The following is a 27,108-nucleotide window of genomic DNA, read 5'->3' as shown; positions in this document are numbered from 1 at the left end:
TGTATTTTAGCAATTCACCTTTAATTTATCAATTCACCTTCCACCTTCAAAACCCCCAGGGAGAGTTTTGGCTCCACATTTAGCACAAAGTAGGAGGGAAAAAAAACCCCAAAACCAGGAAAACACAAAGAAATAAAGCAATTTAGAATTATCCCGATGAATTCCGAGAGCTGCTTTAGGAACGCGGAGATGTTTAATTGCTGGGAGATAATTGCTGTCCCCTGAAGGACGCGCCTGCCCTTGCCCAGGTTATCCCCGCGGTTTTTCGGGATCAGCCGCTCCCCGTCAATCAGCATTGAGGTAATCAGCTAATGACAGACACAAATAACCCTCTAAGCCGCTTCCCAGGAAAGTTTTGCCTGGATTGAAAAGGACATCGCAGCTCCTGGGCAATTACAGAGGCATGGGCGGATTTGGGAGCTTTTCCAGCGTTTCCTTCGCTGCCTGCTGAGGCTTGGAGTCGCCAGCCCTGGAAGTGTCCCTAATCCACAGGGATGTGGCTTTAGCGGTGATCTCAGAGGGTTTTTCCAAGGTGACCAATTCCGGGATCCCCGGAGGGAGCAGCAGGAATGCGGGGAAGGAGGGGAGGGGGCTCTCCCGAAGCCCCAGCTCTGCCGGCTCAGGGACATCGCAGCCCCCAGGGACCCTCCCCATGGCAGCCCTGCGGGATCCGCTCTGCTCCTGCGCCCTGGGGTGCTCCAGGGATGCTCCAGGATGCTCCAAAAGCTGCCAGAAGCAGCCAGGACGCTCCAGGAGGTTCGCGGGGAGCGTTCGGGGGAGCTGGACTGCGGCGTTTCGCGCTCCCCGATCCTTTACAGCAGCACCGGACAAATCTCGGAATGTTGTCCTTGGAAATCACCAGAACGGCCCCGATCCCGACGTTTGGGTTGGGAGGGAGAGGCAGGGGGAGATCAGGTCAGTGTGAGAGGGTGATGGCGGCATTTCATCCCAAAATCCCTGCATTTCACCCCAAAATCCCTGCATTTCACCCCAAAATCCCTGCATTTCGTCCCAAAATCACTGCATTTCACCCCAAAATCCATACATTTAATCCCAAAATCACTGCATTTAGTCCCAAAATCCCTGCATTTCAACCCAAAATCCGTACATTTCATCCCAAAATCCCTGTGATCCATCCCAAAATCCCTGCATTTCGTCCCAAAATCCCTGCATTTCACCCCAAAATCCCTGCATTTCATCCCAAAATCCCTGCATTGCATCCCAAAATCCGTACATTTCACCCCAAAAATCACTGCATTTCACCCCAAAATCACTGTTCCATCACAAAAGCACTGTTTTCCATCCCAAAATCATTGCGTTTCACCCCAAAATCATTGCGTTTCACCCCAAAATCACTGCATTTCACCCCCAAGTCACTTCATGTCATCCCAAAATCACTGCGTTTACTCACAAAATCACCACATTTCATCAGAAAATCACTGTGATCCATCCCAGAATCCCTGCATTTCATCCCAAAATTGCTGCGTTCCATCCCAAAATCACTGACTCAGGCCAAAATCACTGCCTTTCATCCCTAAATCCCTGCATTTCATCCCAAAATGCTCTGTTCCACCACAAAATCACTACATGTCATCCCAAAATCTCTGCATTTCACCCCAAAATCCCTGCATTTCATCCCAAAATCCCTGCATTTCATCAGGAAATCCCCGTATTTCATCCCAAAATCACTGCATTACTCACAAAATCACCACATTTCACCCAAAATCCCGGCATTTCATCAGGAAATCACCATTCCATCACAAAATCCCCGCAATTCTCCCCAAAATCCCAACATTTCATCCTGAAATCCCTGCATTTCTTCCTAAAATCAGTGTTCCATCCCAAAATCACTGCATTTCACTGCAGGATCCCTGCATTTCATCCCAAAATCATCGCATTCCATTCCAAAATCACTGTATTCCATCCCAAAATCCATACATTTCATCCCAAAATCACTGCAATCCATCCCAAAATCCGTACATTTCATCCCAAAATCACTGCAATCCATCCCAAAATCACTGTGATCCATCCCAAAATCACTGTGATCCATCCCAAAATCCCTGCATTCCATCCCCAAATCATTGCATTTCATCCCAAAATCCCTGCATTCCATCCCAAAATCACTGCAATCCATCCCAAAATCCCTGTATTCCATCCCAAAATCCCTTCCCAGCTCACCCAAACCACCACCACGCGGAGCACTCTGTGTCCGAGGGACACGAAATCCCCGTCACATCCCAACCAAACCCCAGTTTTTCGGGATCCTTTCCCGTTTTTCCCTCCCTTCCCAGGACACCAGCCCTGCCAGCCCAGGTGCCGCCTTCCCTTTTCCAGGTGCTCTCCATCCCCTCTCCCACTCCAACACCACAACCTCCCCGAAATCCCTGGTGACACCACAGAGCTTAACCCAGATCCCACAAACATTCCCAAATCTGCCTACAAACCCCTTTTTCCTTGGAAAATGTGGATTCCCAGCCCTCCTGAGCTCCCCTCACACCACCCCAGCCACCACTTGCTGCTCTTCCCTTTCCTTTTTTCCCTTTTTTTTTAAAACCCTGGGACTTCTTTCCCCCCCCTTTTTTTTCCCCCTTTTTTTTAAACCCTGGAACTTTTTTCCCCCTTTTTTTTTTTTTTTTTAAACCCTGGGATTTGTTTTTTCCTTTTTTTTTTTTTTGGGGACTCTTCAAAGGGAATTCTCCCCCCTTGGACACCTGCTGGGTTGAAAGGCTCGGGAAGCCTCTTTAATTCGAACAAGGCCCCGCCGCAAACAGAAACACTTGAAAGGAAAAGCGCTCAGGAAACATTAATCCCAAAAAAAAAAGGGGGGGATCCATGTGTGATCCTTTGAAAAGTTCTCCTGTCCGGGAGCTCGGCGCTCAGCAGACCCCGGGATGGGTCACACCCCAGCTCTGGGGGGCCACAGCTTCGTTTTTATCCCTTTTCAAATATTTTCACCATGGTTTAAACTCTAAAAATCCCTCACAAGCCAGATTTGCCCGTCCTGTCGGACCAGCTGATTGCACAGCCTGGAAATACTCCAGGATGTGTTTGATTAGCTGGAATTACCAGGATTTTTCAACAATCTGGATGGTTTTTGCAAGTTCTAAAGCCAGTTTAGGATGGGAAATGATTCAGGAGCAGCCTGGTGCTGTTGAAGACACCAGAGGGACACAAGAACTGATGAAAGAACTCCTCAGAAATATTTGTTCCCAAATTAAATCTCGGAATCCAAGTGAAAAATATCCACCCCAAAGCGGGGATGTGGCTCTTTGGCCTCATCTGGAAGAGTTTTGAGGTAAAAATGCCAAATCCTGCAGGAATCTGGGATCACGGCAAGGGCAGTGAGCCTGTGAGAGCCTTGGGATCCCCATTCTTTGGGATCGTGTTTAACTCCAATGAGCGAAAAACCCCGGATCTTCTCCGTGGCTCCTCGGCTGAGCAGGTCAGGCACAACTTGGGCTCTTTGCTGGAAAAACAGGGATTTTCCCCCAAAATTCAGTGGTTTGGAGAGGCTGGGATGTGTCCAAAGCCAGGAGCGCTGAGCTGGTGACACCAGGGAGGTCACAGAGCCCAGGCTGTGCCCACCTGCGTGAGGAGAACGGGAGGAGGAGGAGGAGAGGGAAGGAAGGAAAATTCCATCATCCACAATTCCCTTCTGGATTCCAAACGCTGCTCCAGTGAAGGAGGCTAGGCCAGGTTATGGAATTGTTCCCTGGCAGGGTGGGCAGGGGCTGGCATGGAATTGCCAGAGCAGCTGGGGCTGCCCCTGGATCCCTGGCAGTGCCCAAGGCCAGGCTGGACATTGGGGCTGGAGCAGCCTGGCACAGTGGGAGGTGTCCCTGCCCATGGGACCTTTAATATCCCAACCCAAACCAGTCTGGAATTGGGAATTTCCAGGCTGGAAAGCTCCAGTAACTCAGGGACGTCCCCACCGCCTTTCCCTCCCAACAACACATCAACACTTCCTAAATATTCCCGACGGCGGAATTCGCTCCAGGGATTTCCTCCCGCTGTCCTTCCAGGGCCCTGCCCAGGCTCCCCAGGGAATGGTGACATTCCCGAGGCTGCCAGAGCTCCAGGAGCGTTTGGACAGCGCTGCCAGGGATGCCCAGGGTGGGACTGTTGGGGTTGGAATCCAAGATCCCTTTGGGTCCCTTCCAGCCCAGGATATTCTGGGATTCCGTGAATCTCTGAACCGAGCAGCCCCCGTGTCCTTCCTGGAACAATCCAGGAGGAACAATGAGGGATTCCTCCCACTTCTCCCGGTGCCTCCCGAGGCACAATCCCTCCCTTTGTCAGCGGGAAGCGCCGCACGGCTCCGGCTTCCGACGGCTTCGTGCCGCATCCCGGAGCTCCCGGAGACAACTCCGCTGCTCCGGGAGCGCCGAGCACTCCACGACTGCCTGCAAACATCAGCTCCCTCTCCCAGGGTGGAAGCTGCACGGAGCGCCCCGGCTGGTTTTGCTCAAGCCCTGCGGGCAGTGAAGCGCTGGGAGCTGATCCTCGGCCCTGGCCCGGGGGGGTTTTGGGTGCAGAAAAGCCCCGAGTGGAGCCGAGAGCTGAGCTGAGGCTGCCCGGCGGGAAGGCGTGGAATTTCTCCCTGTCCCGTGGTTTGTTCGGCATTTTGGATGCGGCAGAGCCGGCTGTGGATGTGCTGGGAGAATTTGATGTTCCTCAGAGCCCTCCTCCCAAAACAAACCCACCCAGAGGAGCTGCAGGGGCTCTGATTCCTCCCCCCGAGGTCCCCTTGAGGGAAATCTGGAATGATGAAGAATTTCAGGAGAAGTTTTCTGCCAGTTCCAGCCCCTGAGCTCACTCCCCATCCGAAATTCATCCCTCTCCCTCCCAGAGCTGAGCTCCAAGCACATCCCAAAGCAACGGAGAGAAGAAATCGCTGGCTTTGTCTCCAGGGGGTTTCCCCAGGAACACTCCCAGGTGGGAAAAGGGAGGGACTGAGCCAAGGGTTGGATATCAGGAAAATTCAGAGAGTGCTGAGGCACTGGCCAGGCTCCCCAGGGAATGGTGACATTCCCGAGGTTGCCAGAGCTCCAGGAACATTTGGGAACTCCCACGGGGTGGGATTTGGGGTATCTGTGCAGGGCCAGGGGTGGAATCCATGATCCTGTGGGTCCCTTCCAGCTCGGGATATTCTCTGATTTCGGGTTCTCCTCGATGCTTTGGACCTCTCTGAGCTCCACCATCCCCTCAGTGGGAGCATCCAGAAGAACCCAGAGGACTAAAGAGGAAATGACACCCCCAAAATAAATGGGAATGTGTGAATTCCGGGGTGTTCCCTTCTTTCCTCATGAGACACATCCAGGTGGAAGCTGGTGTGTGGAAAATCAGGAAAACTCCCTGCGCTGTGAGGGGATCTTCAGCCACACCGCGAGTTAATAATTGTATTCATGTTTCTGTTCATTCCAGAGGAATATCCACCCTTCACACGCACCGCCAGCAGCCAGGTGGGAATTCTTCAGCCTTGGCAGAGAAAATACCCCAAAATCTTAACCAAGAGTACCTGGTGGGGGCGGAACAACGCGAACTGAGCGAGGCCAGGCCCAGCAGCAGAACCTGGATGAACAATTCCGAGCTGGGAACAATTCCCTGCCAGGGGCTGAGCCTGGCAGGAGCCTCCCGCAGCTGCACCGTTCGGTCTGAAGGCGATGAGGAAAAGCAAACGTGTGGCTCAGAGAAAGCAGAGCTCATTTATCCCCTCGGGCTGACAAAATCAGAGCTCCAAATCGGGCCCTCCAGGCAGGGAAGGAGCAGCCCCGCTCCCCACGGGGCGATGGGACAGGAGGGCACAGAGGTGGCACCACGGTGGCAGCCCCGGGCTGGGCTGAGGGACAGGGACCGCACAGGGCTCGGGATCTGCTCCCAGCCCAGGCACGGCCCCAACCCAGTGGGATCCTCCCAAATCCAGCGGGACAGAGGGGAAAAGCAGGGATGCAGCAGTGATTGTGTGGGACACAGGGGCTCAGCTGGGGAGGAGAAGGCTCCAGGGAGAGCTGCGAGCCCCTTGCAGGGCCTGAAGGGGCTCCAGGAGAGCTGCAGAGGGACTGGGGACAAGGGATTCAGGGCCAGGACCCAGGGAATGGCTTCCCAGTGCCAGAGGGCAGGGCTGGATGGGATCTTGGGCAGGAATTGTTCCCTGGCAGGGTGGGCAGGGGCTGGCATGGAATTGCCAGAGCAGCTGGGGCTGCCCCTGGATCCCTGGCAGTGCCCAAGGCCAGGCTGGACATTGGGGCTGGAGCAGCCTGGCACAGTGGGAGGTGTCCCTGCCATGGCAGGGGTGGCACTGGATGGGCTTTAGGATCCTTTCCAACCCAAACCACTCTGGAATTGCACAGCTCTGTGTCCCTCTGGAATCCTGCGCCGGAGCTGAGGGTGATGTCCCCTCGCAGGGTGACCCACAGGACACCTCCAAGCTGTCCCTTGCACGTGGAGCTTTTTGCCTTGTCCTGCTTCGCTTGGAGCCAGCGAGAAATTCCCGATTTCTGACTTCCAAGGACACACCTGACTGGGATGAACTCAGAGAGGTCTTTTTCTCTCTGCAACCCCCGGGAATCCACTCCTGATATGTCAGGGGCACTGCTGGGAATTCCTGGCATTTGGGAAGGCAGAGAGTGCCTGGATCCAGCAAAGGACAAATCCTTCAGAACCCTCTCCTCTCCTCCCAGCTCCAACCCTGTGGGACCCGGAGCCAGCTGCTCCTCGAGCTGGGAATTCTGCAGGATTTGTGACTTTTTCCTGCTGGAGAATTTGGGATGAGCAGCAGCCAAATGGCTGCTCTCGGGAGGTGGCGCCAGCAGAGCTCGTGGCTTCTCACCTTTTCCCCATCTGCCACACAGGGAAGGTGGAAAGGGAAGGAATTTTCCCCCTCCAGCCTCCGAATGCCTCTGGAAAAGGAAAAGAGAGGTCACAGCCTGGCTGTCCCTGAGGGCTGAGGGTGTCAGTGTTGTCCTGATTTTCCTGATACTGAAAAAAAATTGCATTTTCTTTTGACGAAGAACTGGTTTTAGAGTTCCTCGAGACACATAAAAATTCCTCCCAGCAGCTCACACAGAAAACCCCAAACCAGGCAATTTAAACTCTTGGAAAACCACGGAATAAACTGAGTTGGGAGGGACCCACGAGGATCAGCCAGGCCAATCCTGGCCCTGCTGCAGACGACGAAGAGGTGGAGAACAGAGGCAGAAAAAAAAATCGATTTTGAATTCAGAAAACCCCGTGTGGACACACCTGAATAAAAATCCCCACCATAAGCAAGCCCGGTGGTTTCCAGCTCATTAAAACATCGGGGTTTGCAGCATCACTGAAGGTTTTAAAGGCAAATAAATGCCTTTAAGTTGCTCACGAGATCCACAAAAGCCATTTCTGTGCTGTCACTCCCCCTCAGGGTGGGCTTATCTTGCACTGTTTCACTCACAGTTTAAATTACCCAATCTGTAATTTATAAAGAAACAACTAAATCGTTTATAAATAATAACTAATTTATAAATACAATAAGAAATAAAAATTTATGGGGAATGTTAGGATTTCAAGGCTTGACAACAGCAAAGAATTTCAATTTTGTTCGTGGCTGCTGCATCTCTAAATCCACCCTGGCTGTGCCCATCTCTTGTTTAGTGCTGGATTAGTTAATCTGAGCTCAAATCGCAACTTTTAAACCAGGGAAGATAAAATTTGCTGTCGGATGGGACAGGAGAAAGTTCTTAGAGGGTTCCTCATGCTCTTCCCCCAGTTCCAGACTGCACTAAAAGGACAAAGTGACACCTCGGGGACAATTTTCGTGGAGCAAAAGGGATTTAGAGTGAAGGAAATGCCTTTATAAAACCAGTAAATGCCTTTATAAAACCAGTAAATGCCTCTATAAAACCATTTGCAGCCGAGGAATCAGCTCAGCATCAGCCTCGCCCCCAGCTTTTCCTTGTCAAGGTGTGCAACTCTCCAGCAGATGCTAAAAATAACCCCGGAGCTGGAAAAAATAAATCGCTCACACCTCGGGAAGACGAGAAGAGCCCTGACTCAGCTGCCGGCGTGCCCAGAATCCTGAGGATATTCCCAGATCTGAGGCGGGGGAGCAGGAATTCCTGACAAAAACAGGCCGGATCCTGCGATTCCCGACTCCTCAGGTGTCACTTCACAGCTCCTGGTGCCAAATCCCGGGATTAGCTCGAGCTTGTTGTGACAATTCCCGCTCCCAAGAAAGAGTCCGCGCATCAATTCCAGGTATTTGCTGCCTTTGTGCTTTCAGTGATGAGCTTTGATCTCCGCCCTGATAACGGGGGAGGAATCCAGGCTCGCCCGGAGCGCCAGGCAGCACAGAAAATCAGGAATTGGGTGTATTTGGCATCCCTAAATCCCTGATATTGAACGGAGAACAGAATTCTTAAGGCTGGCAGAGAAGCAGGGAGAGGATCCAGCACCCAGCTCGTGGCCCAGCATCCCCAAACTCTCCACGTGCTGCGTCTTCCCTCATTTTTCCAAAAAAAAACCCCCAGGAATTCTTACACAACGTCATTTTTTTATAAAGTGCAAAGGAGCTGAGCTCAGCTTTTGACTTAAGCAGGACTTAAAGGGAGCAGATTAAAAAGAGGCAGAGAGGCTTTTTTTCCGTGGGCAGAGTGCGACAGGACAAGGGGGGTGGTTTTAAATGAAAGGAGGAGGGATTTAGGTGGGATTTTGGGAAGGAATTGTTCCCTGGCAGGGTGGGCAGGGGCTGGCATGGAATTGCCAGAGCAGCTGGGGCTGCCCCTGGATCCCTGGCAGTGCCCAAGGCCAGGCTGGACATTGGGGCTGGCACAGTGGGAGGTGTCCCTGGGGCTGGGATGGGATTGAAGGTTCCTTCCAACCCCAACCATTCCATGATTCCAGGACTCCTGCAGCGGTAGCAACAAGGACGGCACAGAGGGGACAAATCCCTGCCGGGAGCCCAGGATCAGCTGGGATGGGAGCATTCCCATGGTTTTCTGCAGGAGCCACGTGGATCTGGCCTGTCCGGAGGCTCCTGATGTCAGAGCTCAGAGCAGAGGCTGGGAGGGACCTCGGGGTTATTCCTGAGGAAAAGATGGAAAATCAGGGACCAAATTCCACTTTTAATTATTTCCTCTGCAGGTTCCCCTCTCCTGCTGCCCCACAGCTGCGACGGGGAAGGATTTTAGCACTCGTGGGCTTTGCAAAGTTTGGGGGGTGAGCAAAGAACTGACCAGAGCTCCCCAGAGCAGCAGAACATTCCCACCCATCCAGGAGGGAAATTCCAATTAGAAAATTCCAAATATAAAATAAATAAACATCCACACACCATCAGCCAGCAGCTCCCGCTCTGTGCTTCGTGGTTTGTGACAGCCCAGGGCTGAGGAAGCAAAGCCCACACGGCTCTCGGCTGAAATTCAGGGACAAATGTGCTGGGAAAAGTCCAAAATTCAGATCCTGATGAAACGCATCCCTATGGAAAAGCAGCCTCCTTCTCCAAACGATATCCCGGCAGCTGTGGGGGCCGCGTGCCCCGGGATCCTCCCACGCCAGTCCCCGCTCCGGGCTCCCGGCGGCCCTGGAGCCATCGATAATTGTTTCTGTTTAATGCCGGCTTGAGGAGTTTTCCGGCGGATTTGGCAAATCCCAAATTCAGCTCCGGCATTATCCATTCACTGCTGGGTGTTCCCGCCGGGCTGGGAGCCCCGACCCGGGGCTGGCCCTCGTTAGGATGACGGAGATGGGCCCTTAATCCCCTCCGGATGAGGAAAGTGCTCCGCTCTCCTCTCTGGAATCGCTGCTCCTCACATTTATCCTCACTTGGATTCATCTCCCTGACCAGGGAATCTGGAATTTCATCCAGGTTCCCCAGGGCTTCTCCTCCCATCCCCACCTGTCCTGGCTGATGGTCTCCTCCGGGAATTCCTCAAACTCCTGATATTCCCAGGTTATCAACGTAACAGAGAGGCTCAGCCCACAGCTGGTTTTGGGGTCTCCTCTCCCAGTTGTTCCTCATCCCTAATTCCCCATGAGTCACTCCCTTGCTGGGAATTCCTCCGTGTGCCAGCACCAAGCACTTCCAGGGATCTCCCAGGTTCTGAAAAATCTGCTGGAAAATCAACTCTGTCCCTAAGAAATTGGGATAAATTGGTTTCATTTCATCTTTAATTATGCCATGAATTAATAATCTGAGGGATATCGCCGAGGTTTTTCACCTGAGCTGGGCTGGCCTTTGCTTGGCTCTGCAGGACGGCTGAAAACCGGCTGGGGAGATGAGAAACATGAAAGGTTCAAACTTTGTCCTCACAGCTGGATGGGCAAACCCGGAGAGGAGGAGGAGGAGGAAGGGAAGGAGGAGGGGAAGGGGAAGGGGAGGAAAGGAAAGGGGAAAGGAAAGAGGAAAGGAAAGAGGAAAGGAAAGGGGAGGAAAGGGGAGGAAAGGGAAGGGAAGGGAAGGGAAGGAAAGGGGAGGAAGGGAGGAAGGGAAGGAAGGGAAGGGAAGGGAAGGGAAGGGAAGGGAAGGGAAGGGAAGGGAAGGGAAGGGAAGGCGAAGGGAAGGGAAGGGAAGGGAAGGGAAGGGAAGGGAAGGGAAGGGAAGGGAAGGGAAGGGAAGGGAAGGGAAGGGAAGGGAAGGAAGGGAAGGGAAGGGAAGGGAAGGGAAGGGAAGGGAAGGGAAGGGAAGGGAAGGGGAAGGGAAGGGAAGGAAGGGAAAGGGAAGGAAGGAAAGGAAAGGAAAGGGAAAGGAAGGAAAGGAAAGGAAAGGAAAGGAAAGGAAAGGAAAGGAAAGGAAAGGAAAGGAAAGGAAAGGAAAGGAAAGGAAAGGAAAGGAAAGGAAAGGAAAGGAAAGGGAAAGGAAAGGAAAGGAAAGGAAAGGAAAGGAAAGGAAAGGAAAGGAAAGGAAAGGAAAGGAAAGGAAAGGAAAGGAAAGGAAAGGAAAGGAAAGGAAAGGAAAGGAAAGGAAAGGAAAGGAAAGGAAAGGAAAGGAAAGGAAAGGAAAGGAAAGGAAAGGAAAGGAAAGGAAAGGAAAGGAAAGGAAAGGAAGAAGGGGTTGTTTCAGGGTTGTTTTGGGGCTGTTTCGGGGCTGTTTCGGGGCTGTTCGGGGCTGTTTTGCGGCTGTTTCGGGGCTGTCCCGTTCCCCACAGGAGGAGGAGGAGGGTGCGGGCTGTGCGGGCGGTCCCGGCGGGGCAGGTGCGTCCCGCGGCCCCCGGGCACACGGATCCCCGCGGGCCCCGCGCACAGCGGCCGCTTTTGTCCTGCAAACGGCCCGAAGATCCAAAGATGGGATTTTTTCCAAGAGGAGAATCAGGGAGGGAAAGGCGTTTTCCCCCAGGGTTGGTTTCCACCCTGAGTCCTGCAGGTGCCCCCTGGCACGAGGTCCCAAAACCCCCGCGGGCTCCAGCGCTGCTCCATTTGCATCCCTGGAAAACCGGGAATTGCTGAAACCCCTCAGCAAAGAATTTTGGGGAGGCCTCGCTCAGGAGAGAAGCTCGGGGCAATTTGGGGGGCAGAGCAAGAAACTGCATTTAAAAAAAAAAAATTAAAATATATAAATATAAAAATATCTAAAAATTGTAAAATTAATATAAATACATAAAATTAAATATAAATAGATAAAATAAGAATTAAGTCTAGATATACAAGAATTAAATGTAAATATATAAAATAAATATTAAAAAATAAATGGAAAAATTAAATATATGTAGATAAGAATTATATATAAACATATATAACAAGTATAAAAATATAGATAAAATTAAATTTATAAAAAATACATTAAAAAATTAAAAATAAATATATATCTATAAAAATAAATATACATGTATAAAAATAAGTATAAATATATAACGTAAGTATAAATATATATAATAAATATATAAAATAAATATATAAAATGAATATATAAAATGAATATATAAAATAGATATGGATATAGATAAAAATAAAAATAACAAAAATAAAAATAAAAATAAAAAATAAAAATAAAATAAAAAATAATTAAAAAAAAATATATAAATATAAATAAATCCCCGCCTGGTCTGAACACACCTTTCAGCCACAACCATTTCCTCACCACCTCATGGTAATCTCCCTGCTGCTACCTCTTATTAACCAATACCTCTAAAAACACAGAACTTTTTGGATGTTACAGCAAAAAAACCTTTTTTTTTTTGCTTTCCTTTGTTCCTGATTTCTATTTCGTGGGGAAAATGTCAATTTTATTCTTTGTATAGAGAAATAAATGAAGGAATGAACAAATAAATAAATAAATATTTATATACACACACACCCAATTCTGCTCAGGTAGCTCACTGCCTCACGAGAAAAATGAGCAAAAAAATGGGATTTGATGCAGAAAAACGCGTGGAGACATCCAATAATGTAAAGAGAAGGCTTTTTGTTGTTGTTTTATTTAATTATTGAATTGTTTTTAAGTGCTGTTCTCCGCTAGCAAAAAGGACAAGGCAGGAGCTCCGTGGGTAGCAGGACCCTGGCAGGATTTTGGGGAAAAGCAGCGATATTTGGTGTTGCAGGACACGGGAGGATGTGCCGGCAGCGACGGAAAAGCGGCGGCAGCTCCCGAGAACGACGCCCAGAAAAGAAAAGTTTTCAAAGGAACATTTTTAATACAAATCCCCATGAAAAGCCTATTTCTGGGCTTTTCTCACTCCGAAGTTGCAGGTTTCGGGGAATTGAGCTATTTTTCACTTTTACTGCTCTCTAGGAAATGTTCTGCCCTAAGCCACGGGGTTTTATTGCTGGTCCCCTTTTCCTTCCTTCCCCACACTCCTGGTTTCTGCTCCCTTGTGACCCTTCCCTGGTTTGGTTTGGCCTTTTTTACCCCTTCTGGCTCCTTGTTTCGGTTTTATTTTCTGGGAGGGAGGCATTACCTGGGACCCCACACACCTGGATGGGCCGCAAAGACCCCAAACCCCCTAAACCCCCTAAACCCCCTAAAACCCCTAAAACCCCCTAAAACCCCCTAGATCACCTCAACCGCCTAAACCCCCTAAACGCCCTAAACCCAGGAATTTCTGTGCAGAATCCAGCCCTTTTCTGACTCTGACCACTTTAAAATGTTTTGCTTCCACTCTCCTTACAAGAGCTGGGAAAGCCCAACCAGGAAAAGGTTTAGGGAGTTCACCTGGAAATCCCCATCGGTTCCAGGGTGCCTCAGCCACCCCACAGGGACACAAAACCCCACTGAACACCCCAAAATCACCAAAAAAAACACCCCTTGAAGGTGTCACCGGCAGCAGTGGGAACTGAGCGTCCATCAATCCCAGAATCATGGAATGGTTTGGGTCGGAAGGGGCCTTAAATCCCATCCGGTTCCACCCAGTGACAACTTCCACAATCCCAGGTTGCTCCAAGCACTTCCAGGGACTCTTGGGCACTGCCAGGGATCCAGGGGCAGCCCCAGCTGCTCTGGCAATTCCATGCCAGCCCCTGCCCACCCTGCCAGGGAACAATTCCTTCCCAGAATCCCATCTAAATCCCTTCTCTTTTCCTTTAAATCCATTCCCTGGGTCCTGTCTCGCTCTGGCCCCATAAAAAGTCTCTTTCCCAGGTTTTTATGAGCCCCCTTAGGCACTGGAAGGGGCTCTGAGGTCTCCCTGGAAAACTGGACTGTGCATGAAATAAAACGAGGCTCCTGCTGGGAATCCAGGCTGCAAAGAGTATTCCAGGCACTTGTGGCTCTGAAAATCCTCACCTGGTGCAATAAAATCCAACTTTTCCTGCAAATCAGCTGTGGATTTATCCCAAATTACCCAGGAGTCACAGATGAGCCTGACCTGAGCACGAGGTTAAGGCCGTAAGTTCAGATTTTCCTGCCGTGTTCACACACCAAAGTGTCAAACAAACACCCAAAGTGTAAAATAACCACAGAATTCCCAGATTTTCTGTCTCCCAGCCCGAAAATCCTCACCTGGTGCAATAAAATCCAACTTTTCCTGCAAGTCAGCTGTGGATTTATCCCAAAGTGTGCAGGAGTCACAGATGAGCCTGACCTGAGCATGAGGTTAAGGCCGTAAGTTCAGATTTTCCTGCCGTGTTCACACACCAAAGTGTCAAACAGCCAAAAAACCACGGAATTCCCAGATTTTCTGTCTCCCAGCCAGGAGATTCTTTGAAAATCCTCACCTGGTGCAACAAAATCCAACTTTTCCCGCAAATCAGCTGTGGATTTATCCCAAATTACCCGAGAGTTAAAGGATCCTGACCTGAGAACAAGGGCGGGGTCACAAATTCAGATTTTCCTGCTGTGTTCACATATCAAAGTGTCAAACAAACACCCAAAGTGTAAAAAAACCACAAAATTCCCAGATTTTATGTCTCCCAGCCTGAAAATCCTCACCTGGTGCAATAAAATCCAACTTTTCCTGCAAATCAACTGTGGATTTATCCCAAATTACCCAGGAGTCACAGATGAGCCTGACCTGAGCACGAGGTTAAGGCCGTAAGTTCAGATTTTCCTGCAGTGTTCACACACCAAAGTGTCAAACACCCAAAAACCCACAGAATTCCCAGATTTTCTGTCTCCCAGCCCGAAAATCCTCACCTGGTGCAATAAAATCCAACTTTTCGTGCAAATTAGGAACGGATTTATCCCAAAGAACCCGAAGTGTCCAGGAGTCACAGACGATCCTGACCTGAGCACGAGGTTAAGGTCATAAATTCAGATTTTCCTGACACCAAACACCCCAAAACCCCACAGAATTCCCAGATTTTCTGGCTCCCAGCCAGGAGTGGTTGGGCGGAGTCACCCAGCGGTGACACCAAAATCGCCCAAATCCAACAATCAACCAAACCCGGCCAAATCCCTGCCCTAAAGCTGCAGATCTGTTTAGGGTATTTAGGATAATCTGAGCCCTTCTATTGGCACAAGCTGTTTAAAATGATCTCAGGCTTTAGCTGGGTTTAAGCTGCTTACGCAGCTTTGAGGGGTTTAAAAGGGTTTAGCCTGGTAAAAACCCAGCTCCCAAAAACCACAGTGGGGTTTGGTGGGAGCTGGCTCTGCCGTTTCGTGGGGTTTGGAACGGGGAGAAAATATCCCGGAGTCCAATATTTGACTAAAAGTCAGAGTTAGTCAGGACTAAGTTTGCAAATAGTGAGTTTAGAGAGGGTTTGGGCTGGCCTAAGTGGGAGAGGAGTGGCAGGAGAGAGGTAAAACGCCAAGAACTCGTTGGAAAAAGAATGGAATCCCATAAAAAATCGCACAAAAACTGAATCCAACAATTCCACCTTGAGAAGAAGGCAAAATTCCGGGACACGAACCCAAGAAATTCCACTTTCCTCTCCTCCTTCCCAGCTTTGTATCCCCAAAACAAGGCATCACTTCTCGTCCATTTTTTAAGGATTCCAGCCCAAAGTGGGGATCTGAAATCCAAGGAGGTGCTGGAAAAGCTCAGCCCAGACCCCACTAATGACACGGGCCCTGCTTGGAGCAAAGCTCCCCAATTCCAGGGGCTCCTGCCGCAGGAAAGGGCCGGGAAGGCTCTTCCAGGATGGAATTCTCCCCTCTCAGGTGGATTTTTTTGCCAGGACCATGCACAACCCCCCTGCTGCTCCCAAATTCCCACCCTGCTGAGCTGCAGAGCTCGGAGAGCCAAGGAGTATTTTTATTTTTGGAGCCTTTCCTGGCAATTCCAAACATCCCCCAAGTCCCCCGGGTGGATTTTTCCAGGATTTCTGTGCTCCGGGTCCTGCTCCAGCCCTGTGGGACACAGAAAGGGGGGTCTGACACTGGAAGGGAGGTTTGGAGTCCCCATCCCTGGAGGTGTCCAAGGAACACCTGGATGTGGCTCTGGGCTGGGGATTGATGGTCCTGGGGGGCTTTTCCAACCTCAGTGATCCCGAAATTCCCTCCTGGGCAGCTGCTGGGGTAAAATCTGTTCCAGATGCTTGGCCTCAGCCCAAAGCTTTAATCCCACCCTTCCTGTGGGATGAGGACAAAGCTCAGCCTGGGCTCCCAGAGCAGGGACACGGTCACCGGCATGGGGAGCCGGAATTCCCATCCCAAAACACTGGGAAATCGGGAAATGCTCCTGGCTGAGGGTTCACCTTTTATCACTCCCTCCCTGAATTCCCATCCCGAAGAACTGGAAAAAACCAGGGAAACGGAGGACAACACCTTTTATCAGCACATTTCATTCCCTTTAGCCCTTCCACCACCACAATTCCCAGTTTCCCTGGGGAAGGGATGCTCCCATCCCTCCCTCCCTGAATTCCCATCCCAAAACACTGGGAAATCGGGGAAACTGAGGGCTCCTGGCGGAGAGCAACACCTTTTACCACCACATTTCATTCCTTTTAGCTCCTTACACCACTGACATTTCCAGTTTCCTTGGAATCATCCCATCCCTCCCTGAATTTCAGTCTCTCCCTCCCTGAATTCCCATCCCCAAACACTGGAAAATCATGGAAACGCCTTTTATCAACACATTTCATTCCTCTTAGCTCCTCAGAGCACTGAAATTCCCAGCTTCCCTGGGGAAGGGATGGCCCCATCCCTCCCTCGCTGAATTCCCATCCCTCCCTCCTTGAGTTTCCATCCCAAAACACTGGAAAATCGGGGAAACTCTCCCGCTTGAGGCAACACCTTTTATCACCACATTTTATTCCCTTTAGCTCCTTAGAGCTAATTTCCAGTTTTCCTGGGGAAAGGACAGTCCCATCCCTCCCTCCCTGAATTCTCATCCCAAAACACTGGAAAAAACCAGGGAAACTGAGGGCAACACCTTTTATCACCACATTTCATTCCCTTTAGCCCTTCCACCACCACAATTCCCAGTTTCCCTGGGGAAGGGATGCTCCCATCCCTCCCTCCCTCCCACCCTGCAGCAAACGGATGCAAATTGGGACAAAGAACCTTTTTTTCCCCCCCTTTTTCGGGCTCTCGAGCGCAGGCAGAGCCCCCTCTGCTCTCATTTACACAAAGATAAAGGCGAGCATCTGGCCGCGTGGCAGAAGTCTTTAATTACACGATTATCTTATCTTAAATATCCATTTATTGCCACGAGATTGCAGCTTGGCTGATAAACAGCCCGCAGACAAAGGGAGGCTGTGATTGCACATTCAACCTCCAGCTCTTATTCCCACTCTGGAATGCTTCACTTCCAACTTTCTGGGATATTCGCATCCTCTCCCCTCTCCTCCACCTTTGCTCCCGACTGCCGAGTTCATTTTAGGGATTTTCAGCTGGGAAAGTTGGTCCGTAATGAGGATTTTTATGCGGTTTTTTGGTGCTGTTTTTATGCTGAAATGCTGTTTTGAGCCGGGACTGGGCTCCTGCAGACAGCACGAGGGCCTGAGCAGCTCCTCCAGTGGAAAATCCAAATGGATGTGGGAAAAAAATGGATAAACGCAGGCAGAAATAGCAACAGGAGCAACAGGAACCTGGAGCGGGGAAAATTACCCTTGGAATTTTTGATTTCGTTCAGAACAGGCTGCTCAGGGATGGGTTCAGGCCTCTAAAATGCACTCAGATCCCAAAATAAAGCCCAGGATAATGATGGATACAGGCTAATTGCAGCTTCCTTGGATTCCTTCCGATCAAAATATTATCCTAAGGTTTGGAAAACCATCCCAAGGGATAACAGCCCACCAGGAGATCGCGCTGGGAAGTGCTCAGCCCAGGATGGACCCAGGAGGGGCAATGCTCCCGCTGCATCCCAAAATTCCAGTGGCAAAAGGAATATCGGCCCTGCCAGGTGCAGGCCTGCCATTCCCAGAGCTTCTGCGCAGCTTTATCCTGACTTGTTGCATTCCAGCATCCATGGATAGGCCGAATTCCAGCTGGATTAGCCATTCTGGGAATTCTGTCACCTTCCTGGTGGCTCCCCAGGAGAGTTTTCCAGGACTCCTTTGAGTTCTGGTGTTATTCCCATCATCCTAAGGCCTTGCTGTTGATATCCTCCATCCTTGGGATGCTGGAATTGGAGCATGGAATTACAACAAGAGGGAAAAGAGCTGTTCCTGTAGCCCCACATCAGCACTGGACCTCACACAAGTGGCATTTGCTGCTCTGGTCCCACACAAACCCCACAGAACTGGGAATTTCAGCTCTGGGGCTGCACAAACCCCACACAAACCCCACACAAACCCCACACAAGTGGCACTTCCCGATCTTGTCCCTCAGAAGCCTCACAGAACTGGCACTTGCAGCCCTTGGCCCACACAAATCCTACACAAACCCCACAGAACTGGCATTTGCATTTCTGGGCCCACACAAACCCCACACAAACCCCACACAAACCCCACACAAACCCCACACAAACCCCACACAACTGGCAATTCCTGATCTTGTCCTCCACAAACCCCACAGAAGTGGCATTTCCTGCTCTAGTCCCACACAAACCCCACACAACTGGCACTTGCAGCCCTGGCCCCACACAAACCCCACAGAACTGGCACTTGCTGCTCTGACCCCACACAAACCCCACACAAACCCCACACAAACCCCACAGAACTGGCATTTCCAGCCTTGGTCCCACACAAACCCCACACAAACCCCACAGAACCGGCACTTGCTGCTCTGGCCCCACACAAACCCCACACAAGTGGTATTTGCAGCCCTGGGGCCACACAAACCCCACACAAACCCCACACAAACCCCACAGAACTGGGAATTTCAGCCCTGGGTCAAACCCCACACAAACCCCACACAAACCCCACACAAACCCCACACAAACCCCACAGAACTGGGAATTTCAGCCCTGGGTCAAACCCCACACAAGCCCCACACAAGCCCCACACAAGCCCCACACAAACCCCACAGAACCGGCACTTGCTGCTCTGGCCCCACACAAACCCCACACAAACCCCACACAAACCCCACAGAACTGGGAATTTCAGCCCTGGGTCAAACCCCACACAAACCCCACACAAACCCCACACAAACCCCACACAAACCCCACAGAACTGGGAATTTCAGCCCTGGGTCAAACCCCACACAAACCCCACACAAACCCCACACAAGCCCCACACAAACCCCACAGAACTGGGAATTTCAGCCCTGGGTCAAACCCCACACAAACCCCACACAAACCCCACACAAACCCCACACAAACCCCACAGAACTGGGAATTTCAGCCCTGGGTCAAACCCCACACAAGCCCCACACAAGCCCCACACAAACCCCACACAAGCCCCACACAAACCCCACAGAACTGGCACTTGCTGCTCTGGCCCCGCACAAACCCCACACAAACCCCACACAAACCCCGCACAAACCCCACACAAACCCCACAGAACTGGGAATTTCAGCCCTGGGTCAAACCCCACACAAACCCCACACAAACCCCACACAAGCCCCACACAAACCCCACAGAACCGGCACTTGCTGCTCTGGCCCCACACAAACCCCACACAAACCCCACACAAACCCCACACAGACCCCACAGAACTGGCACTTGCTGCTCTGGCCCCACACAAACCCCACACAGACCCCACACAAGCCCCACACAGACCCCACACAAGCCCCACACAAACCCCACACAAGCCCCACACAAACCCCACAGAACCGGCACTTGCTGCTCTGGCCCCACACAAACCCCACACAGACCCCACACAGACCCCACAGAACTGGGAATTTCAGCCCTGGGTCAAACCCCACACAAACCCCGCACAAACCCCGCAGAACTGGCACTCTGAGGTGCTGAGCAGGAATTAAAGCCAAGGGATGACGTTTTTACCCCAAAGACAGAACCAGAACCCGGCCCCGGGTGTTTCCTCCCCTCAGCTGCCTCAAACACCCCCTGCCCCGGGCTCTGGGTCCCTGCACTCCCTTCAGGGATGGAGGCACCCAAATAATTCCCCTCTTCTGCCATTTAGGAACAAAACCTCCACCAAGGCTTTTGCTTCCAGGTGCCCCTGAGTCCCCAAAGCAAAATTAAATCCCACTGACGAAGCCAGCGTAATTAGGAGTTAAATCATGTCACTTCTGCCCCAGCTCAGAGGCACCTTTTGCTCTCACTGTCAACCAAAACAGGCTCAACACCCCAAAAACCCCAATTAATGTGCCTACAACAGCAAGATCTTCTATAATTACCTAATTTGTTTATTTAAATCTGCATTTCTTGCTCTCCTGGTCCCCCAACACCTCAGAACCTTTGTCTGACCCCAAAATATTTCCCTTCCCTTCCTTTCACTTGCCAGATTTATTTTTATTTTGCTGCACAGAATTCCTCTCCAATTAATTAATCCAAGTCGTAATCAATCAAATATCACCGTTTTTTTGGGGGAGGGACATTCCTGCTGCACAGGAGAATTCCTTTCTTGCCCTAAATTCTCTGCATCAAGGAGTTGGTTTGTTTTGGGGGTTTTTTTTCAGGAAAAATCTGACCAAACTGCTTTGGAACAGGCCTTAAAACCAAAACAAGTTGTTTGTCCCAGCGATTTGCACTCTCCCATGAAATTCCCTCTGATGCCAGAAGTACAGGAAACAAAAAAAAGAAATTCAAAATATGAGCCCAAGCCACCAAAAGGGAGGTGAAAATGAACATCCCTGCAAGTGTAGGGACGCTGAAAAGGGACACAGAGTCAGGGAAAGGATGGGAGAGATGAGGGATGAGGGGGAATTTATCTTCGTGGATTAAAACACGAAGGGGAATTGGCGGGGGGGGACTGGAAATGCCTTTGGAACACGGCGGGATGGATGGGGTTCCAGGGATGGGGATGGGGATGGTGCAGCTGAGCCCTTCCCAGGGACTCTTTTGCACATAAAATTCCATCTAAAATCCATTTTTGGTTATTTCAAACATCCTGGACCTTTTGTTTTCCAATCCACGCACCAGGAGCAAATCCCTCCAGGAGTACTCACTGGGATTGTAAAATAAGACAGCGTTTTAAATAATATTTAATAATATTATAAAATAATATAATATTATAAAAGATGCTTAAGCTCTCGAGGCAGTTAAAAAAGCAGCAAGGAAGTTTTGTTTGGATCCGAGGTGCTTTTCCAAGGCCTCTGAGCTCATCCCTGACATCACCACGAGCTTTTCTCATCCCTCCTTGACTCAGGGATCAATTCTGGGCTCGCTGATCCCAGAGCATCCCTGGTTAGGTCAGGATTTGCTCACTGCTTGAGCCCAAATCCCATCCCTGAGTCAGCAGCTGCCCTGGACCCTTCCCCCAGGGAGGCAGGAGATGATCCAGCCATCCACGGGCATCTCCCCCCGGATTTTATTGTCCCAGCTCCTTCCCAAGGTCCCACAGGAGCTGCCAGAGTGGCACAGAGGAGAAGAAAGGAAGAGATTCTGCTGCACTGAAAATCTGAACTGCTTCAGGGCTGGAAGGGCTTGAATCCCATGGGATCCTCCTGTGGGATCCTCCTGTGGGATCCTCCTGTGGGATCCTCCTCTCCCAGCTGCAGGGAGTGGGGTCAGGGCGTCGTGGGACACAGCAGCACATCCAGGCTGGGATCAGCTCCCGGGAAGTGTCCCAGGGGCAATTCCTGGGCTCCCTGTGCTCCGTGGGGATGCCAGCAGCATCCCAGAGCCCTCTGAGAGCCCAAACTTTCCCAGGCCGCTTAAAGGATCCCGTTATTCACTGCCAGGTGTGACATCCCCCTGAAATAGCCCCAATCCCCCTGAGCACCCACAGCCCTGGGGCTTCTCCGAGTGCCACAAACCCCATTGGGCTCCACAGCAAAATTCCCCCACGGCATTTTCCCTACGGTCTGCCCAGCAAATAATGACCTAAAATTAAAGAAAACAACCCCAAAAACCCCAGCGAGTGCTGCTGTCTGCAGTTGGGGTTTAGAGTCAAAACTTATTATTTGTATTTTCAGTCTGCCAGGGATTCCCACTGAGAGCCAGGTCAGGAGCTCCCCCTCCCTCCCTCCTCCCCGTTTCCCACACAGGAGGAAAAGTGAAGGCGCAGAAAGGTTAAAAAGGAACAAAAAAGGCCATTCTGGTCCCCCCCCCACAGCACCGAGAGCAAATCCCTGACTGCTGGGGCTGCGACGTTGCCATTCCGGCCATGAAGAAGTTTGGGAGCTTTTTAAAGAACTGAAGGGAGAGATGCAGCCTGTGAATCCTGACAGGCCTGCCACAGGAAGGTCAGGAGTGGCACTGAAAATGGGTGAATACGGGTCAGGAATATGGGTAAAAATGGGTAAAAATGGGTTGGGAATATGGGTAAATAGGGGTCGGGAATATGGGTAAATAGGGGTAAATATGCGTAAAAATGTGTCCAAAATATGGGTAAAAATGGGTCAGGAATATGGGTAAATATGGGTCGGGAATATGGGTAAAAATGGGTAAATATGGGTCGGGAATATGGGTAAAAATGGGTCAGGAATATGGGTAAATATGGGTAAAAATGGGTCGGGAATATGAGTAAATATGGGTAAAAATGGGTCAGGAATATGGGTAAAAGTGTGTCCAAAATATGGGTAAAAATGGGTAAAAATGGGTCTAAAATATGGATAAATAGGAATATGGGTAAAAATGGGTAAATATGGGTCAGGAATATGAGTAAAAATGGGTAAAAATGGGTCAAGAATATAGGTAAATAAGAATATGGTTAAAAATGGGTCAGGAATATGGTAAAAAATGGGTAAATATGGGTTGGGAATATGGGTAAAAATGGGTTCAAAATATGGGTAAATATGGGTAAAAATGGGTTAGGAATATGGGTAAAAATGGGTAAAAATGGGTCAGGAATATAGTTAAAAATGGGTAAAAATGGGTCGGGAATATGGTTAAAAATGGGTAAAAATGGGTCGGGAATATGGGTAAAAATGGGTAAAAATGGGTCAGGAATATGGTTAAAAATGGGTAAATACGGGTCAGGAATATGGGTAAAAATGGGTAAATATGGTTAAAAATGGGTCAGGAATACGGGTAAATAAGCTTAAATATGGGTAGCAACCTCCAGCCCTCTAAGATATTTTGGAAGATCCTCTTCAGGTCTCACCAGGCACCTTTAAGCAGGGAATCCATCAGGGAGCTGGACTCGCTCTTGCCGTGCTCCCCACATTATCCATGTGCACGAACTGAGCCCTGAGCCAGCTGCAGAGACCGAGCTGGGCACGGAGAAAAGCGAGGTTTTTAACCCCAAACAAACCCCGAGCTCTCTGTGCTCCCACCAGCACCAGGCAGGCGGTTCCCCCACAGCTGCCCCTATGAAAAATGAGGGGTTTAGGTCAATGGTGAGTTCCCGTTCTCCTGGCACCCATCCCTCCCTCACCAGCTCCACGCACTGAGCAGAGAGAAAATCCTGGGAATTTTATCCAGGTGCGAATCCAGAATTAAAGTGGATTCCACGTGAGGAGGAGGACGAGGAGGAGGCCTTTCAGCGCTCTGAGCCCGGCTCCTCCAGGGCTCCATAAAACTTCCTGGCCCATCAGCAGCTCTCTGAATTCCCAGCAAATCTCCCCATTCCCATGGAACAGCCACAGCCATTCCCAGGAAGGAGCCAAGATGCTGGAGAGGCGTTTGGAAGGCCCGGCCTTGCGTGTTGTGTGCGTTTACAGGAGTTTTACGACTGTTCCGAGGAAAATAATGGCCAGAATCCTTTCCAGTGCCAGATGAGCTGGGCTGCAGTCCCTGGGACAAAAACCAGATTTATTTCCCTTTCTCAGGGGGTTGAAATGATAAAAACCATGGGGATGCAGGGCCATCGACTCCCGCCGGTCCCCAGGGTTTTACAGAGACCTCAAAGCCACTCCTGGCAGGGTCCAGGTGCCGCCACCTCTGCTGAGAAGCACCCTGGGACAAAACCCCACTGTGTCCTGCCCAAATCGCTGGATGAGGGTTTGGGTTGTGCACAAGGAGGTTTGCGGCCCCACGGGCAGCACAGAAGGCAAAACCATACACAGGAGACACTTTAATAGGAGAAACACCACCTTCCATAGGGAAAACACCTCCTTCCATAGGGGAAACACCACCTTCCATAGGGAAAACACCACCTTCCATAGGGGAAACACCACCTTCCATAGGGAAAACACCTCCTTCCATAGGGGAAACACCTCCTTCCATAGGAGAAACACCTCCTTCCATAGGGGAAACACCAACTTCCATAGGGAAAACACCACCTTCCATAGGGGAAACACCTCCTTCCACAGGAGGAACACCTCCTTCCATAGGGAAAACACCTCCTTCCATAGGAGAAACACCTCCTTCCATAGGAGAAACACCTCCTTCCATAGGAGAAACACCACCTTCCATAGGGAAAACACCACCTTCCATAGGGGAAACACCAACTTCCATAGGAGAAACACCAACTTCCATAGGGAAAACACCACCTTCCATAGGAGAAACAGCACCTTCCACAGGAGGAGCACCTCCTTCCATTGGGGAAACATCTCCCCAGTTAAAACATCACCTTCCATAGGGAAAACGCCAACTTCTATAGGAAAACACCACCCTCCATAGGAGAAACACCTTCCCATCCTCTCCCCCCTCAGCCACCACCCCCTGGAGCTTTCTTGGCAGGTTTCTCATCCCGAATGTTTCCCTGAGCAGAGCGAGTGCTGGGCATGGAGAGGAGCAGATCCGAGCTCAGACAGATCCCAGTGCTCCGGCTGAGCCGGGGGAGGAGGGAATAAAGCCAGACCCCCTCCCCCCCCCTCCAAGTTCTGTTACAGCTCAGGGGCTTTGCAAGTTCCAGAAACAAAAATTTTTAAGAAGTAGCATTGGGCAAACGCCGTTACTGGCATGGCAAGAAATGAATCCTGCAGGAGCAGCGGCTGTCTCAGCACACGGAGCACGAGGCTTTGGGAAAAATCCATGTTCTCCCATCCCAAAGCCCGAGGCTGGGAGTTTCCAGCAGCCATCAGCACCTGGGTTTGTCTTTTAGAGCAGCAGGGCAAGGGACACGAGGTGCTGCCGGCCCCTCAGCCGACCCAAACCAGGAGCAGAGGAATATTCCCATCCTGCTGGCTCCAGAACACATTTCAATCCCATTCTCCTGCACACACACCCCATACCAAATTCTTAATTAAAAATCATCAGCTTTTGGAACGGGGGGGATGGACAGACCAGATGCACACTGAGTTTTGGTTACTTTTCCTCTGTCAGGTCAGACATTCCCAAGTTCTCTCTCGAGGAAGCCTCAAGGGGCTGTTTATATAAAACAAATATTTTCTTTCACGTGCTGCCCACCCTCAGCTCGCACAACTCATCGGGGGAAACTTTTCTCGCAGATCCTTTCCTGAACGCTCAGGCAAAACCCCCACAAATATCCTGCGTGCACAGCCCGAACAGAAATATGTAACACTTGAACGCGCCGAAATATCAACACAAACTTCCAGACAAAGGGCTAATCCCTGCTCTCAGAGGCTCCCACAGCCAGAGGAGCTGGATCATCCCGAGGAGGGCTGGATTTGGCCCTTGGAGAGGCCACTGCAGTCCCTGCTGCAAGCCCGGGCTTGGGAACACGGCACAAAACGCGGCCAGAGCCGCGGGCAGGTACCACAAGGGGCTGCGGATGCCTCCACCTGCCTCCACCACCGGGGAAAACTCGGGCTTCCCAAAGGACAAACCGCGCAGGATGATCCCCGAATGCTACAGCCAAATAAAACCAAGCAGGAGGAGGCAAAAAAACCCCAACCCCGGGGCTTTGTGACCCAGCCACCAGCAGGGACCTCGCCGCTGGGATGAGCCTTGGAACCTTATTTTATTTTTCAATTTGAATATTTCCATCCAGGCTGTAGCATCAGGGAGCAGCCGCAGGCAGCGGGGAGGGAAGCGATGGAAGCGGCGCAGGCCCCGGGCTCCGGCTGCCGGCGGGGCCCCGGGAGGACGCGGCTCCCCCCGGAGCAACACGTCCCCAAGCCCGTGTCCCTCCGCACGCCCCTGGCCGGCTGGCACGTCCCTGTCACACCCCGCGATCGCCTCCCACCGCCCCCAGCGCTGCCTCCCACCAGCCAGCGCCAATTCATCCTCCTCCTCCTCCACCTCCTCCTCCTCCTCCTCCTCCTCCTCCCCGCACGGTGGGAGAAAATGAAGTTGCTGTCAAGCGACGATAAATTCATGCGACAGCCAGGGCTAATTAAGCGGCAAAGTAGCTGCGAGCGTGGCGGGGCCGCGGCTCCGGGCTGGGCTCGGTGACAGCGCCGGGCTCGGGGCGCTCGCCCAGCGCGGTGGCCTCGGCCACCCCCGGCGGGGACGCGGGGACACGGGCTGGGGACGCCACGCTGACACCTTCGGGGAGGCAAAATGGAATCTGGCCGGCCGGCTGGGCACCCGCAGCCAGCGAGGGAGGAAGGGAGGGAGGGAAGGAAGGAAGGAAGGGCGACAAAATATCGCAAAGATCCACGCAGAGAACAACAGCAAAAAAACAGCGACAAAAGCCCCTGTGCCTACCTTTGCCGGGGGCCAGCGGGCAGATCCCGGAGCGTTTGGGGTCGGTGGCTGTTCCCTTCTTTATGAAATGTTCGGCTCAGCCGGTGCTATTTGCATTCTTTCATTAGCACCTGTTTCAAGTAAGGAAGGAGAAAGCTCATTGCGAGATCAGCTTCCTCTCCGAATAAATTATAAAAAAAATTAAAAAAAAAAAAATATAGAGAGATGCACGCTGCCAAATAATAATAACGCTAATAAAAATCAAAAAAAATACCACATGGATATTAAAGCCCAAAGTAGGCAGTTTAATAATGGGAGGTCTTGCAGGTTGTGAGCATGCTCCAGCCGGAACAAATCCTTCCTCTGTTATTCCTCTGAATAAAAATAAACCACGATCAAGAAACCCAAACGGAAGCTTCCTCCTAGAATCCCTGCTGCTGAAAAATATGTAATAAATTCAGCCCGAAGACGCAGACTCTAATCAGCAGCTGTTTTCTGGATCCAAAGCCAGCCAAAGCCTCTCTTGTCTTTTCCCACTATGAGTCGAGGCCTTTTTGAAAAGGGTTTTAACCTTTTAAAGACACAGCGCACCAATTATCACTTCTGGAGGACTGTCACTCACGGCGCAGGGAAATTAATAAAGCGGCAGCGGTGGCACAGCCGGAGCACGGGGAGGTGTGGTTTGCCCTGCCAGGATTGCCTCGGGGATATTATTGTATGATTATTATTTTTAATCGGACCCCCTCCCCTCTGGGGAAATAATAATAATAATAATAAAGTGCGAACTCGCCAGCCGGCTCTGGGATAAATGCAAAGTCATTATAAAAAGGAGCAGCTGCTG

General features: G+C 50.9%; 1 long non-coding RNA gene across 1 annotated transcript; it reads right to left on the bottom strand.

The window, feature by feature from the left end:
* Positions 1 to 27,108, bottom strand: LOC120411212. Its single transcript, XR_005603599.1, has 2 exons — positions 26,289 to 27,108; positions 1 to 847 (listed from the first exon to the last, which is right to left on the bottom strand). It is a non-coding gene; the product is annotated as an uncharacterized LOC120411212 (long non-coding RNA).

This window comes from Corvus cornix, chromosome 23 (assembly GCF_000738735.6).
Source record: "Corvus cornix cornix isolate S_Up_H32 chromosome 23, ASM73873v5, whole genome shotgun sequence".
NCBI lineage: Eukaryota > Metazoa > Chordata > Aves > Passeriformes > Corvidae > Corvus > Corvus cornix.
Note: the sequence above shows the minus strand (reverse complement) of the source record. Positions and strands in the feature narration are given on the sequence as shown.